Source organism: Vombatus ursinus, unplaced genomic scaffold (genome assembly GCF_900497805.2).
Source record: "Vombatus ursinus unplaced genomic scaffold, bare-nosed wombat genome assembly UNPS02014810.1, whole genome shotgun sequence".
NCBI lineage: Eukaryota > Metazoa > Chordata > Mammalia > Diprotodontia > Vombatidae > Vombatus > Vombatus ursinus.
In genome coordinates this window covers 16,346,088-16,358,798 of record NW_020954588.1, presented here as the reverse complement: position 1 = coordinate 16,358,798, position 12,711 = coordinate 16,346,088, and positions in this window count along the sequence as shown.

Here is a 12,711-nt window from a genome sequence, read left to right as displayed (position 1 = left end):
GGGGGGGGGGGGGGGGGGGGGGGGGGGGGGGGGGGGGGGGGGGGCGGAGGGATGCTCGGCTGCAGGGAAGCCGGCTGGTCCCTCAAAGACGCCTGCGAGCCTCCTTCCCGCAGGAGCATCCAAGCCCGCCGCTGCCGGGGAGAGAAGGAAAGGAGCTAGGAGGGGAGGAGAGGAGCGGACCACGGTTCCGCCGAGCGGCCGCCGCGGCAGAATGCACGGGGGAGTTCTCGCGGGGGCCTAGAGCCGGCTTAACCCTTTCGGCGCCCCTCCAGGGGCTCACTGGGCACAGGCGGGGTCGGGGAGGAGGAGGAGGAGGAGGTGGAGGAGGAGCTGCGATCAGTGCCGGGTGAAGCCTGCAGGCATCCCCAGTCCTGTCCCCCCCTACCCCCCACCGCACCCTCCCCGCTCCATTCTCCTCCTCTCACTCACCATCACTACCTTCCCCCCGCCCCGGTTGCCGCAGCTCCTCACCTTCACCACCCCCTCCTTCTCCTCCTCCTCCTCCTCCTCCTCCTCCTCCTACTCCTTCTTCTTCTCCACCTCCCCGGCAACAGTTTACCTGTTGGTCACCGGCTACAGGGAAGGGGCCAGTGGCCGTGGCCGTGGCCGTGGCGGCGGCCCCCCGGCTGCCGCAACCACCATTGCAGCACCCCCGCTGGACCCCGGGCGCTCGCTTGGTGCGTACGAGACGCCGGAAACTTTGCCCATCGCCTGGAAGCTGCAGGCGGAGTGGCAGCGGGCAGTGCCCCCACGCTGCCGGCGGCTCCCTACCCCCCACGGCCCCGTAGCGAGCCAAAGCGGCCGGCTTGCGCCCCAAAAGCAGCTCGGGCTTACTGAGCATGCCCAGCTCCCCAGCTGCTAGAGCCGCCGAGGAGTTTCTCAGCGCGGGGAGCTCACTTTGGACTCCATTTCTCCGGGTTTTCGCGGCAGCAGAAGAGAGGGGAGAGGGAGAGGGGCAGAGCCTTGGGTCCAGCCCAGGCGTTGAACCTGAACGTGGAGAGGGAAGGGGAGAGGGAGGCGCGCTGGGGAGAAGACGAGGTCACCACTAGCACCTATCTCATGGTCTCTTTCCCTACACCATCCCCTTTGCCAATAGGAGACTGGGTTTTAGTTCCTAGGTTATGCTATCTCACCTAGGCTAGCCACCCTTCCCCTAGGATATCACCTTAGAAAGGTATTGGGGGGGAGGGGAGTGGTATGTGAAATGGTCCTGCAGTCCCCACCCGGTTGCCTAGAAAGGAATGCGGAGCAGAGCCTGAAACAGATTTGGGGTCTGCATCCTGTGCAGAGGTGGCCCTAAACTACTCCTGGGTAATACATAGCAACAGTAGTATTTCATGTTTCTGAAAAAAGAAGGGTACAGCCACAAAGGGTCAGAGGAGTAGGGTTCAAATCCAAGCTTGACACCTGTGACCTTGGGCAAGACATTCAATCGCTCTCTGCCTCAGTTACCTCATCTGTAAAATCAGAGAGCTGAACTCAAGAACCTCTGTGATCCCTTGTGCTTTTAAATCCACATTCCTATGAAGTGACCGATGACTCCCTGATTTCAAGGGTAAGAACAGGGGGCCTCGAGGAAGCAGAGGCAATATGAGTGTGACAATATAGAAAAGCTCCACTCTCCACCCTCCTTTTCCTCATTCATTACGGTCATCAATGCAGACCAGTCCATGGTTTCAAACCTCATTTTTAGTAAAGGGAATTCAGGAAGGATTCTGAGTTGGGAGGGGACCTTAGGGATCCTTCAGCCCAGCCACCTAATGTTAGAGATGAGGAAACTGACAAGGTCATGGTCATTTTCCCACAATAAGTGCTCTTGGATGCCCTCATTTATACCGTTTCTGAACAAATCATCATTGGTCTTAAGTATGCTGCAGCCTGCTTATGACCACCACCCACCTTTTCCATTTGTCTTTGGGTCCCTTGCCACTTGGATGTTTTTCAGATAAATCAACAAGTATTTATTAAGCTCCTACAGTGTTCCAGGTACAGTGCTAAACCCCAGAGATTAAAAAAAAAAGTATCAACAATCCCTGTTCTCAAGGAGCTTATATTCTGGGGTATACATAAATCAGTACAATGTACATACCAAGTAGATAGAAAGTAACTGAGGGAAAGGCATTAGCAATTGTGGATAGGGCATTTCCTATAGAAAAAAGACATCCTGTAGATTGTGTGTGTGTGTGTGTGTGTGTGTGTGTGTGTACACACAGCATTATTCCTTCCACATCAAGAGGGTTAAGGGTTAAGGTGCCATTTGGAGAATCTGGTAAAAAAAAATTTTGGCCCTCCCTTCACACCAGAGAGGAAATCTGAACTATTATGATATTAAAAGATAAAATGTGTTGATATTATGCAATACTATACGTATATGTTATGCATTTCTGAGTTCGTAAACTCTTTCCTGTGTCTTCTGCGGGCCTTCATGTGTTGTCCTCAGCATCCACAAAACTCCCAAAAAATTCCCATTTAATTTCTTATGCTGACCTCTTGATATCAAAAGGAGTGAGGTGGAAGGGATAGCTCTGTGTGTGTATATACACATATGTATGTATGTATGTATATGCATATACATAAAATGCACATATACATATATAGGTTTGTACAAAACAAATAAAGATAACCTTGGGGGAGGGGGAAATGTTAACAGCTGTAGAGACCAGGAAAGGCATCTTAATACTAGAAGGACCAGGAGGGTCAATTGATGCAAAAATTTTATAAAAAATTTCATTCTATGTCTATTTTCTCTGTACTGTGGGAGGAAGGGGGCAGGAGATGCACTCTATCAATTGACCTAGCTTGGTCCTTCCATCTGGCTTCTCTCCTGAAGGAAACCAGAGGCTCCAAGAGGAAGCGGTATAGAAGTGCATCCTAGGGAGGAGAATGACCCACACAAAGGCCAGAGATGGGGGATTTTGTGAGAGAGACAGCGGAAGTCCAGCTCGGCTTGATCCCAGAGTAGAGTGGAATAATGTGTCATAAGGCTAGAACGTGATCAAGCCAGGTTAAGAGCTCCAGTGCCCAAAAGGAGTTTACATTTGATCCCAGAGGCAAAAGAAAGCCACTAGAATTCACTGAGATTATGGTATTCCATAATTGCATCTCTGTGTTGAAAAAGAGATTGACTTTTTGGGACAGAATACAGTATGGAATCATTGAAATCATTGTGTCATTTGCTCAATTCAAGCAAGGCTGATCCCTTTCTGCTCAGCTCTGGCCACAGTTTATTGTCTAGCTGCTGGACCTAAGGTGACACTATGGAGAAAGCCCAGACTCTGCATTGAGAGGTCATTGTTCAGTTGTGTCTGATTCCTTGTGACCCCATTTTCTTGGCAAAGATACTGAAGTGGTTTACCATTTCCTTCTCCAGCTCATTTTACAGATGAGGAACCTGAGGCAAATGGAGCTAAGTGACTTGCCCAGGGTCACACAGCTAGGAAGTGTCTGAGGCCAGATTTGAATTCAGGTCTTCCTGACTCCTGGCCTGGTATTCTACCTACTATGCCAACTAGCTGCCCAGTCAGAGGACTTGGGTTCAAATCCTTATACCTACTCCATCTGTGTAAGACAGTTAACACCCCTGGACCTTAGTTTCCTCATCTGTAAAATAAGGGGGTTGACCAGATAGTTTTTGAAATCATTTCCAGCTGTAGATCTGCCATATGATCCATTGTGCTGATCATGCATCCAGCTGCAACAGCCCCCCACTCTCCTGATTGGTGTATGCCTCATGGAGCCCACTATACCTCAACCCCTCCTCCAGCCACATTTGGCCAGCTTTGGTACAACCACCTTGTTACTGCCCATAGCTTCTACATCTAGTCCCCCCTCTTCCTCTCCACTTCTGGAACCATGCTAAAAATCAATACTGCAATTGCTCCTGAAAAGGGTAGCAGAGTATTCCCCTACTCTCCAACCCAGTAACTTTACACACTCCTATTTGCAGGGTCTTCCCCAATGAAAAGGTAAGCTCCTCTAGGAGGGAGGATTGTCTGCACTTTTCTACTTGTATCCCCCCACCCCCCACGCAGGGGTGAGAGGTCACACTTACAAAATGTTTTTTCATCCATTCATTTTGAGTGCCTGTGAACCTCAACTAGAAGCCTTCAAGATTAATTTTTTAAGGCTCCAAGATATTTCATCAATGTGGACACTCCCTCTACTGATACAGATTACAACCATTAGTATCAATTAGTAAATTTTTGTGCTGTGGTAGAAAAATTCCTCACCTAAACTAACTTGATGCCCCTCCAAACTTAGCCAGTCTGCTGTTATATCCTTGAAGCCACAAGAATTCCCAGGAAGATCTTAGTGGATGTTCAGACTTTTCACCTCTGTTTAATTTCATGAGTAAGGCTGCTAGATGGCAGAGTGAATAGAGTGCTGGACTTGGAGACCAGAAGTCCTGAGTTCCAATCCACCCTCAGACACTCACTAACTATATGACCACAAGCAAGTCACTGAACCTTTCTCAACTTCAGTCAATCAATCAACATTTATTAAGCGCCTACTGTGTGCCGGGTATTGGGCTAAGTGCTGGGGCTATAAAAAGAGGCCAAAAAAAAGTTCCTGACCTCAAGGAGCTTACAATCTAATGGGGGAGACAATAGGAAATAATTAACAAAGGGAAGGCACTAGAATTAAGAGGGGTTGAGGAAGGAAGGCTTCCTGTAGAAGCCGGGGTTTTAGTTGGGACTTAAAGGAAGCCAGGGAAGTCAGTAGTCAGAGCAGAGAAAGGAGGGCATTCCAGGCCTGTGGGTACAGCCAGAGAAAATGTCTGGAGGGGGCAACTAGGTGGCACAGTGGATAGATCACCAGCCCTGGATTCAGGAGGACCTGAGTTCAAGTCCGGCTCTGACATATAACACTTACTAGCTGTGTGACCCTAGGCAAGTCACTTTAACCCCATTGCCTAGCTGGAAAGAAAATGCCCAGAGCAGAGAGGTGGACTGGCTTGTTTGTAGAACAGCAAGGGAGTAATGTTACTGGATCCAAGAGTAATGGGGGAACTGGGGTAAAGAATACTAGAAAGGTAGGAGTGGCTAGGTTACAAAAGGCTTTGAATGCCAAATGGAGCATTTTGTATTTGATCCTGGAAGTAATAAGGAGGCACTAGAGTTTACTGAGTAGGAGTGGCCAGATCATCACTTTAGTGGTTGAATGGAGGATGGATTGGAGTGGGAAAAGCCTGGAGGCAGGCAGACCCACCAGCAGGCTACTGCAGGTGTGAGGTGATGAGGGCCTGAACCATAACTGGGGGCAGTGTCAGAGGAGAGAAGGGACTAATACAGCCCCCATTTGATGAGATGGTGCAAAGGTGAAATCCACAAACCTCGACACCAGAATGGACATGGAGATTTCCGCGATCAGAGTCAGAATGATTCCTAGGTTTCAAGCCTGAGACATTCTAAAGATGGTTTTGCCCTCTGCAGTAATAGGGAAAGTAGGAAAGGGGATGGGGGGAGGATTTAGGAAGAAAGATAATGAGTTCTGTTTTGGACATAATGAGTTTAAGATGTCTTGAACATCTGAAAGGCAGATGGAGAAGCAAGATTGGAGGGTGGTAGAGAGGCTGGGACAAGATCAGTAGACCTGAGAATCATCAGCGTAGAAATGGTAATTAAATTCATGGAGCTGATGAGATTACCAAGTTAAGTAGTATGGAGGAAGAAGAGAAGTGGGTCCAGGACAGAGGCACTTCGCAGACACATTTAATGGCTATGTGACCCTGGACAAGTCACTTAACCCTGTTTGCCTCAGTTTCTTTATCTGTAAAATGAGCTGGAGAAGAAAATGGCAGACCTCACCAGTATCTTTGCCAAGAAAACCCTAAATAGGGTCACGAAAAGTCAGATGCAACTGAAATGACTCAACAACACAGAGGTTCAATGAGATAATATATATAAAGTCCTTTGAAAAACTCAGAGCACTATGTAAGTGCTAAATATTTATTATCATTATTAGTCTCTTTCACCATTCTTCTCTCCCTTCAAGGTACTCAATTACAATTTCTTTGTGGCATTAGAATTCTTTCCTGAGGTGTTATCTGGACAGGAACCACAAGAATAATAGAAAGCTCCTTTAAAATTTGCCCCTAAGTTTTTCTGATAAGTGCTTCATTTCTCAAATATACAGAGAATTGAGTCAAATGTATAAAAATAATTGCCTGTTTTCCAATTCATAAATGGTCAAAGGATATGAATAAGCAGTTTTTGGATGAAGAAATTAAAGCTATCTATAGTCATATGAAAAAAATGCTCTAAATCACAATTGATTAGAAAAATGCAAATTAAAACAACTCTGAGGTACTACCCCACACCTATCAGATTGGCTAACATGACAGAAAAGGAAAATGACATGTTGCAGGGGATGTGGGAAAACTGAGACAGTAATACATCGTTGGTAAAGTAGTGAACAGATTCAACCATTTTGGTTTTGTTTTGGGGTCTTTGGGGTTTTTTTTTTTGTTTTTTTTGGTGAGGCAATTGGAGTTAAGTGATCATTGACAATTCTGAAGGACTCATGATGAAAAATGCTATCCATCCCCAAAGAAAGAACCGATGAAGTCTGAATGCAGATCAAAGCATACTTTTTTTGTCTGTTTTCTTTCATAACATAATAAATATGGAAATATGTTTTCCACAACTGCATATGTATAACCTATATCTAATTGCTTGCCTTTACAATGAGGGGGGAGAGGAGGGAGAGAGGGAGGAAGCAAATTTAGAACTCAATTTTTTGTTGTTTTTTTTTGGGGGGGGTGGGGGCAATTGGGGTTAAGGGGACTTACACAGGGTCACACAGCTAGTTAGTGTCAAGTGTCTGGTCTGAGTCCGGATATGAACTCAGGTCGTCCTGACTCTAAGCCCCTAGCTGCCCCTGGAACACAAAATTTTTTTTAAATGAATGTTAAAAATTTTTTTTTACATATAATCGGGAAAAAATAAAATATTAAATAAATATGTTTTAAAATAGTAATGTTTACTATACTGGCTGAGTTTCTCTCCTCTATAAGTCAGAAACATGTGGTAAGAGAAGATGAAAATGCAGTTGATTAGCAGAAAGTAAAAATGGTCCCTGATACAACCACCACAAATATGCATTAAGCATCCACTGTGTGTCCCACACTAGGAACTACAATTTAGATAATACCCAATCCCTACCCTCAGGGAGCTGACAGTCAGATAGGGGGACTCTAATGAGTCACTCCCTATATAATAGGTCACTTCCTATATCTTGGCCTCAGTTTCCTTATATGTAAAAGGCAAGGATTGGATGAAATGATTTTTGTGTCCCCTTTCCAATTCTAAATCCGAAGAGCCTATGATCATGCCTGTCTCCATACCTTTGATCAGGCTGCCCCAAACCTCTATATCTAAATCCTAATCTCACATGCAGACTCCCCTCTCTTTCAGAGAAGGGTCTTGGCAGCTTCATAGCTGCCATCACCAACTTACAGGCTTGACAGCATTGAATTGAAGGGAAAAGATCAAAAAAAAAAAGAACAATCAAAATATGCTATGAATTTGAACCCAAGTCTTCCCACTGTACCAAGCTGCTTCATCTCTAGTACCTGGCACAGAAATGAATATGTATGCTGAGTTGAATTCAATGTCCAAAGATTGCAGAATGGTGGAATAAGTGATGGTATTTTCAGAGAAAGGAAAAAAAAAGAATGTGCTATGACCAAATCTGTACTTTTTCCAGAACTCTGTCACATGTATAGCAATAATTCATTTTCAAAATGTAGTCTTAGAACTCAAACCTTGACTGAAATCACCTTCCTCAGCCTCCTCTCCCCTCTATTTGGAGGATTAGAGAGCAAAATACCAAACTCCTCCCAAGGCCTTCCTTTATAGAGGGCAGAAACTGGACTTTTGGACTCATTCCACTCTGAATCTGTTGCCCTATCTGGTTTCAACTCTAGAACAAGATGCCTCCACTAGAGGTATTCCCTGGTGCCATCCCCCCCTTTCCTATTTCCTTTTGTGTATTGTGTCCCGGAATTAGATTGTGAACTCATTGAGGACAAGGACTAGCTTTTTATTATTTGTATTCCCAGTGCTTAGCATAGTGACTGGCACATAGTAGGCATTTAACAAATGTTTATTGGATTGGATACTGTATTGTATTGTCTTCTGAGCCTACAAGCACTTGTCAGGCACTTCAATCAATCAATCAATAAATCAATCAAAGCAAAAAGAGGCCAAAGAGAGTCCTCTGCCCTCAAAGAAGTTACATTTGCATGATTCCAATGATGATAATGATGTTTATGATGACCTCCTCCCTCCTCCTGCTGTTTTCAAAGCTTCCCAGTGGCCCATCATATGCTTCTCATTCCCTGAACAACAGCTTCCATTCTCTTTAATCATTGATCATGTTTAATCCTCATAAGATAGAGCAAGCATGAGGTTATAGAATTGTCAGGGCAAGTTTTGATATCCTGTGGTACCTTTGCAAAAACAGTTGTTTTCACTGACATCATCTTTCATAAGGTTTTTTCCATGAGCCTGGCCCCAACCCACCTTTCAATCCCATCTCCAACTGTTTTCCAACAACCTTCCACTCCAGTCAGGTCCACTGTTATACTATTCAATGAACATTCCCAGTGTTTCTTGAATAGCCTGGTGTCATGGAAAGAGCATTGGATTATTAAAATCTTAGTTCCCAGACCTGGGTTCAAAATTTTAGCCCAGCTCCTTACTACATGTGTGAGCTTGACCTCAGTTTCCTTATATGGAAAAGGCAAGGATTGGATGAAATGATTTTTGTATCCCCTTTCCAATTCGAAATCTGAAGATCCTATAATCATGCCTATCTCCATACCTTTGATCAGACTGCCGTAAACCTCTATATCTAAATCCCAATCTCACATGTGGACTCCTCTAGACTCCTCCTCTTTCTCCACTCGCCATCTTGCTTCTCCTTTTCCAGATCCCCTAAAGGTGTTGTTTTCCCTCATTAAAAGGTAAGTTCCTTGAGGGTAAGGTCCCTGTAAAACCCAAATGCAACAATTAGCTCATTTTAAGTCGGGGGGGTGGGGGGGGGGAATATAATGGCCCCTAAGTTCCACTTGGTTCCCTCCTCCCTTTAGGGAATTATTTTAAATGAAAAGTTTTGAGTTCAATCAAAAGCGTTCCAAGTCCCTAATTAAGAAAATTCCTAACACCTAAGCAGACTTCACTCTGACTAGCCTTATGTTTTTAATGTGTCTCTAGTTAACCCTTAGCCTCTTTATGATCGAAGCAAAATTCAATTTACTGGAAACCTTTGGAAAATGAAGCGGATTACGTTATGGTTAGACAGACATTAGGAGGACAAGCTGGGAATGAACTGACCTCTTTTGTGTCTTCTCTCAGCCTGAGTCCTCTTCAAATGACTCCAGAACCAACCATTCCTAGGTGTCTCCTTTCCCAGCCACAGTTCAGTCCTGTCTGGCTTCTATTCTTGCTCCCAGAATCCAAAACTCAGCATCTCCCTTCCCCCCCTGAATCTGAGATAGCTTCTTTCTTTCATACAAATTGCTTAGGGTGTAACTGAGTCTTTCAAACAATGACTTAGATTGATTCAAGGAGGAGTTGGGTCCTATTCACACTTGGTGGGATTGTTTTATCCAATCAAAAAGTGCTCTCATCTGATTGAGGCACATGGAGCCGAATGGAGTTGTTTCTACTCCACCCTTACATTTTGTTTACACGTATTTGTCCCCCCAAGCTTAAGCACAGACCCTGGCACTTAGTAAGTGCTTAATAAATGAGAGACGTCAGAACATAAAGGACTAGATAGGAGGTACAGCGAGTAGAGTCCTGGGCCTTGAGTTGGGAAGACCCGAGCCCAAAATTGGTCTCAGACACTTATATGTGATCTTGGCTAAGTCACTAACTTCTCTTTGTCTCAGTTCCCTCAACTATAAAAATGGGGATAATAATAACATGCACCTCTTAACCTACCTCCTAACTTACCACCTATCTAACCAAGGTTATTGTGAGAATGAAATGAGATAATATTTGTAAAATGCTTAACCCAGTGCCTGGTGCTATATAAATGCTTGCTACTATTATTATCACATTGTTATAATGTCTGTATATATGTGTATGTGAATATATGTATACATATATGTATATATCTATACATGCACATGCACAGATACACACACGTGAGTAAACACTTAGAGCTGGAGGATTACCTATAACCTAATCCCTCCCTCTCCTTGTGAAGTTTCCTCCCCTCTTTCAGTCCACAGTAATTCTTCCCTTCTCTTTACTCCAGCACTTAAGATTTGCATCATTCGTTTTGACCCTTAATTCTAGACTTTATTGGCTTGTTATTTAAACGTTTCACATCTCCCAGAATATCAGAGATGGAAAGGACCTCAGAGGCCATCGAATTCAATCTACAGCCAACCAAGAACCCTTTCTACAATGCTCCCAATGAATAAGCATGCAGTCTCAAATGGAAGATTTCCAGCAGAGATAAGTCTTGTTCCTCCAGGTGAAGGATAGTGGCACCGTAATCTATTTCCACTTCTTTCAAACAGCACTTTGCACAGTGAAGGGGCTTAATCTATATTTGTTTAACAGATGAGTAGGCCTTGTTCTGACTGATCCCCTCAAACCCTTCTGAATCTCAAGTTCTACCTGGTCACTCACTGCTGGACTGAGAAAACGTCTCTATCTCAACTAGTTAATTCTATCCCTGTTGTAAAAGATGATAACCAAGGAAGCTTGATCCAGCCCATGGTGAATGTTAGACTTCAGAACATGAAGGATGAGTTTGATGTGGTTATTGCTACTGATATAACAGCTGGAAGGTCAAACATAGCCTTGGGTCTGAGCCTAATTCTATGGTGGATTTCAGAATTTGCTCCTGGTTTTTGATGATTTCCACTGAAGTCCACTTCTGATGTTCCATTTTGGCAGGAGAAACCAGGACTCTGGTTTCTCAAAGGCTATGGCAGCAATTCTCATCCTCCTGCCTCTCCGACCAAGTTGGAAAGACTTCAAGGATGAGCCCAAGGATAGTCTATGTGCCTGTCATCTGAGGACCAGCTTAGTTAAGGTGAGAGAGGCTTAGCACCAGACTGTCTTCAGGGTGATGACTGTTTTTTTTCAAGCCAGAATTTTAAAAGATCATCTATTAAATCAAAGAGAAGTTATGATTGACATGGTGGAAGGAGTGTGATGTAGGCTCTCGGAGGAGAGGAAGTTTATTAATTTAAATTCTATGAAGCCCCAGCACAGTATAGTTCCTGGCATATAGGAGGTACTTAATAAGTACTTATTGATGGGTTACTTGTCAAAGAAGTGCTCATGCTGGAAAAATTCCAAGTCCTTAGACATTTAAAGCAGGATCAAAATATCCTAAATTTGAACTTGGAAGAGTCCTTAGATATTATCTATCCGCATGCAGCTGAGTAGAGCATTGGGCTTGGAGTCAGGAAGACCCATCTTTGTAAGTTCAAATCTGGCGTCAGATACTTACTAGCTGTGTGACTCTGGTTAAATCACTTAACCCTGTTTGCCTCCGTTTCTTCATCTACAAAAGGAGCTGAAGAAGGAACTGGGAAACCACTCCAGCATCTTTGCCAAGAAAACCCTAAATGGGGTCATGGAGAATTGGACAAGACTGAACAACAAGGCCAGTGCACTAATTGTACACATAACCGTGGTGAAAGGGTTTTTTTTTAGCCTCTCTTATTCACTTTCCTCTTCCTACTGACTCTGCCTAGATGAGTTTCTGAGTATAAATATTCTTTCTTTGCTCTCAGAAGTTGTAACAAAAGGATCTAAAATTCTGTCCATTTTTAAGCTCTGGGCCCCCAGCCTGGGACAACAAAACCCCTCAATATTGAACTTCTCTGTCTCTGTCTCTCCTCCTCTTCCTCCTCCTCCTCAGATATTCACACTCAATTGCTTTCTCCAAACTGTATTCCCAATAAATACACCCAGATTAGCTAATAGATATGGTCAACACATTTATAAAGACAAAGAAAATATTCAAGACCAAAAAAAAAAGGATAAAGAGACATTCCCTGTGTCCAGAGGGAAAAGGCTTATCCCAAGAAGGAGTCCAAGGGAGAAAAGGAAATAAAGATCTTGGGATCTACATTATGGGAATATTCACAATGACACAGGGCCTCTGTAGCAATATTCCTCAAGTCCAATTGGCCCACACAGTCCCAGTGTTGACCGGAGCTCTGCTCCCGTGACTGTCTCATTACATTTCCACTCTCCCATCTCTGTGAGGCCCCTATTAGCCACCTCCAGTTTCATGAGTCTTTTACCCTCTGCCTAGAAACTGGGCTCCAAATCAAGACAACTCCTGCCCTGACCTGAGACCAGTTTCTCCTCACACTGCCCCACTGCCTATTGAGAATGATGATAGGACTGGATGATGAGCGTCCAGTCCTCCGAGGCTGAGTGAGGCTCTGTCTGCTACCCGCTCATGTAGGAAGGGGTTTGGTGGGCCTACTTCTAGAAGAGCATGGTGATGGGGTAACAGAGAGGCCCTGCCCCCAACAGCTCATGCAGGTTTTCTGTGACTTTCTATCTGCTAAAAAGCCTTTTAATTGGCTGATGAACTAGAAGTGAGTGCGCACACAAAAGGTATCTCTTTTTCTTCACCTTGGTCATGAAATGTGAACAACTTCTGAGCTCCAGAGGGGGTGTGTGTGTGTGTGTGTGTGTGTGTGTGTGTGTGTGTGTGTGTGTG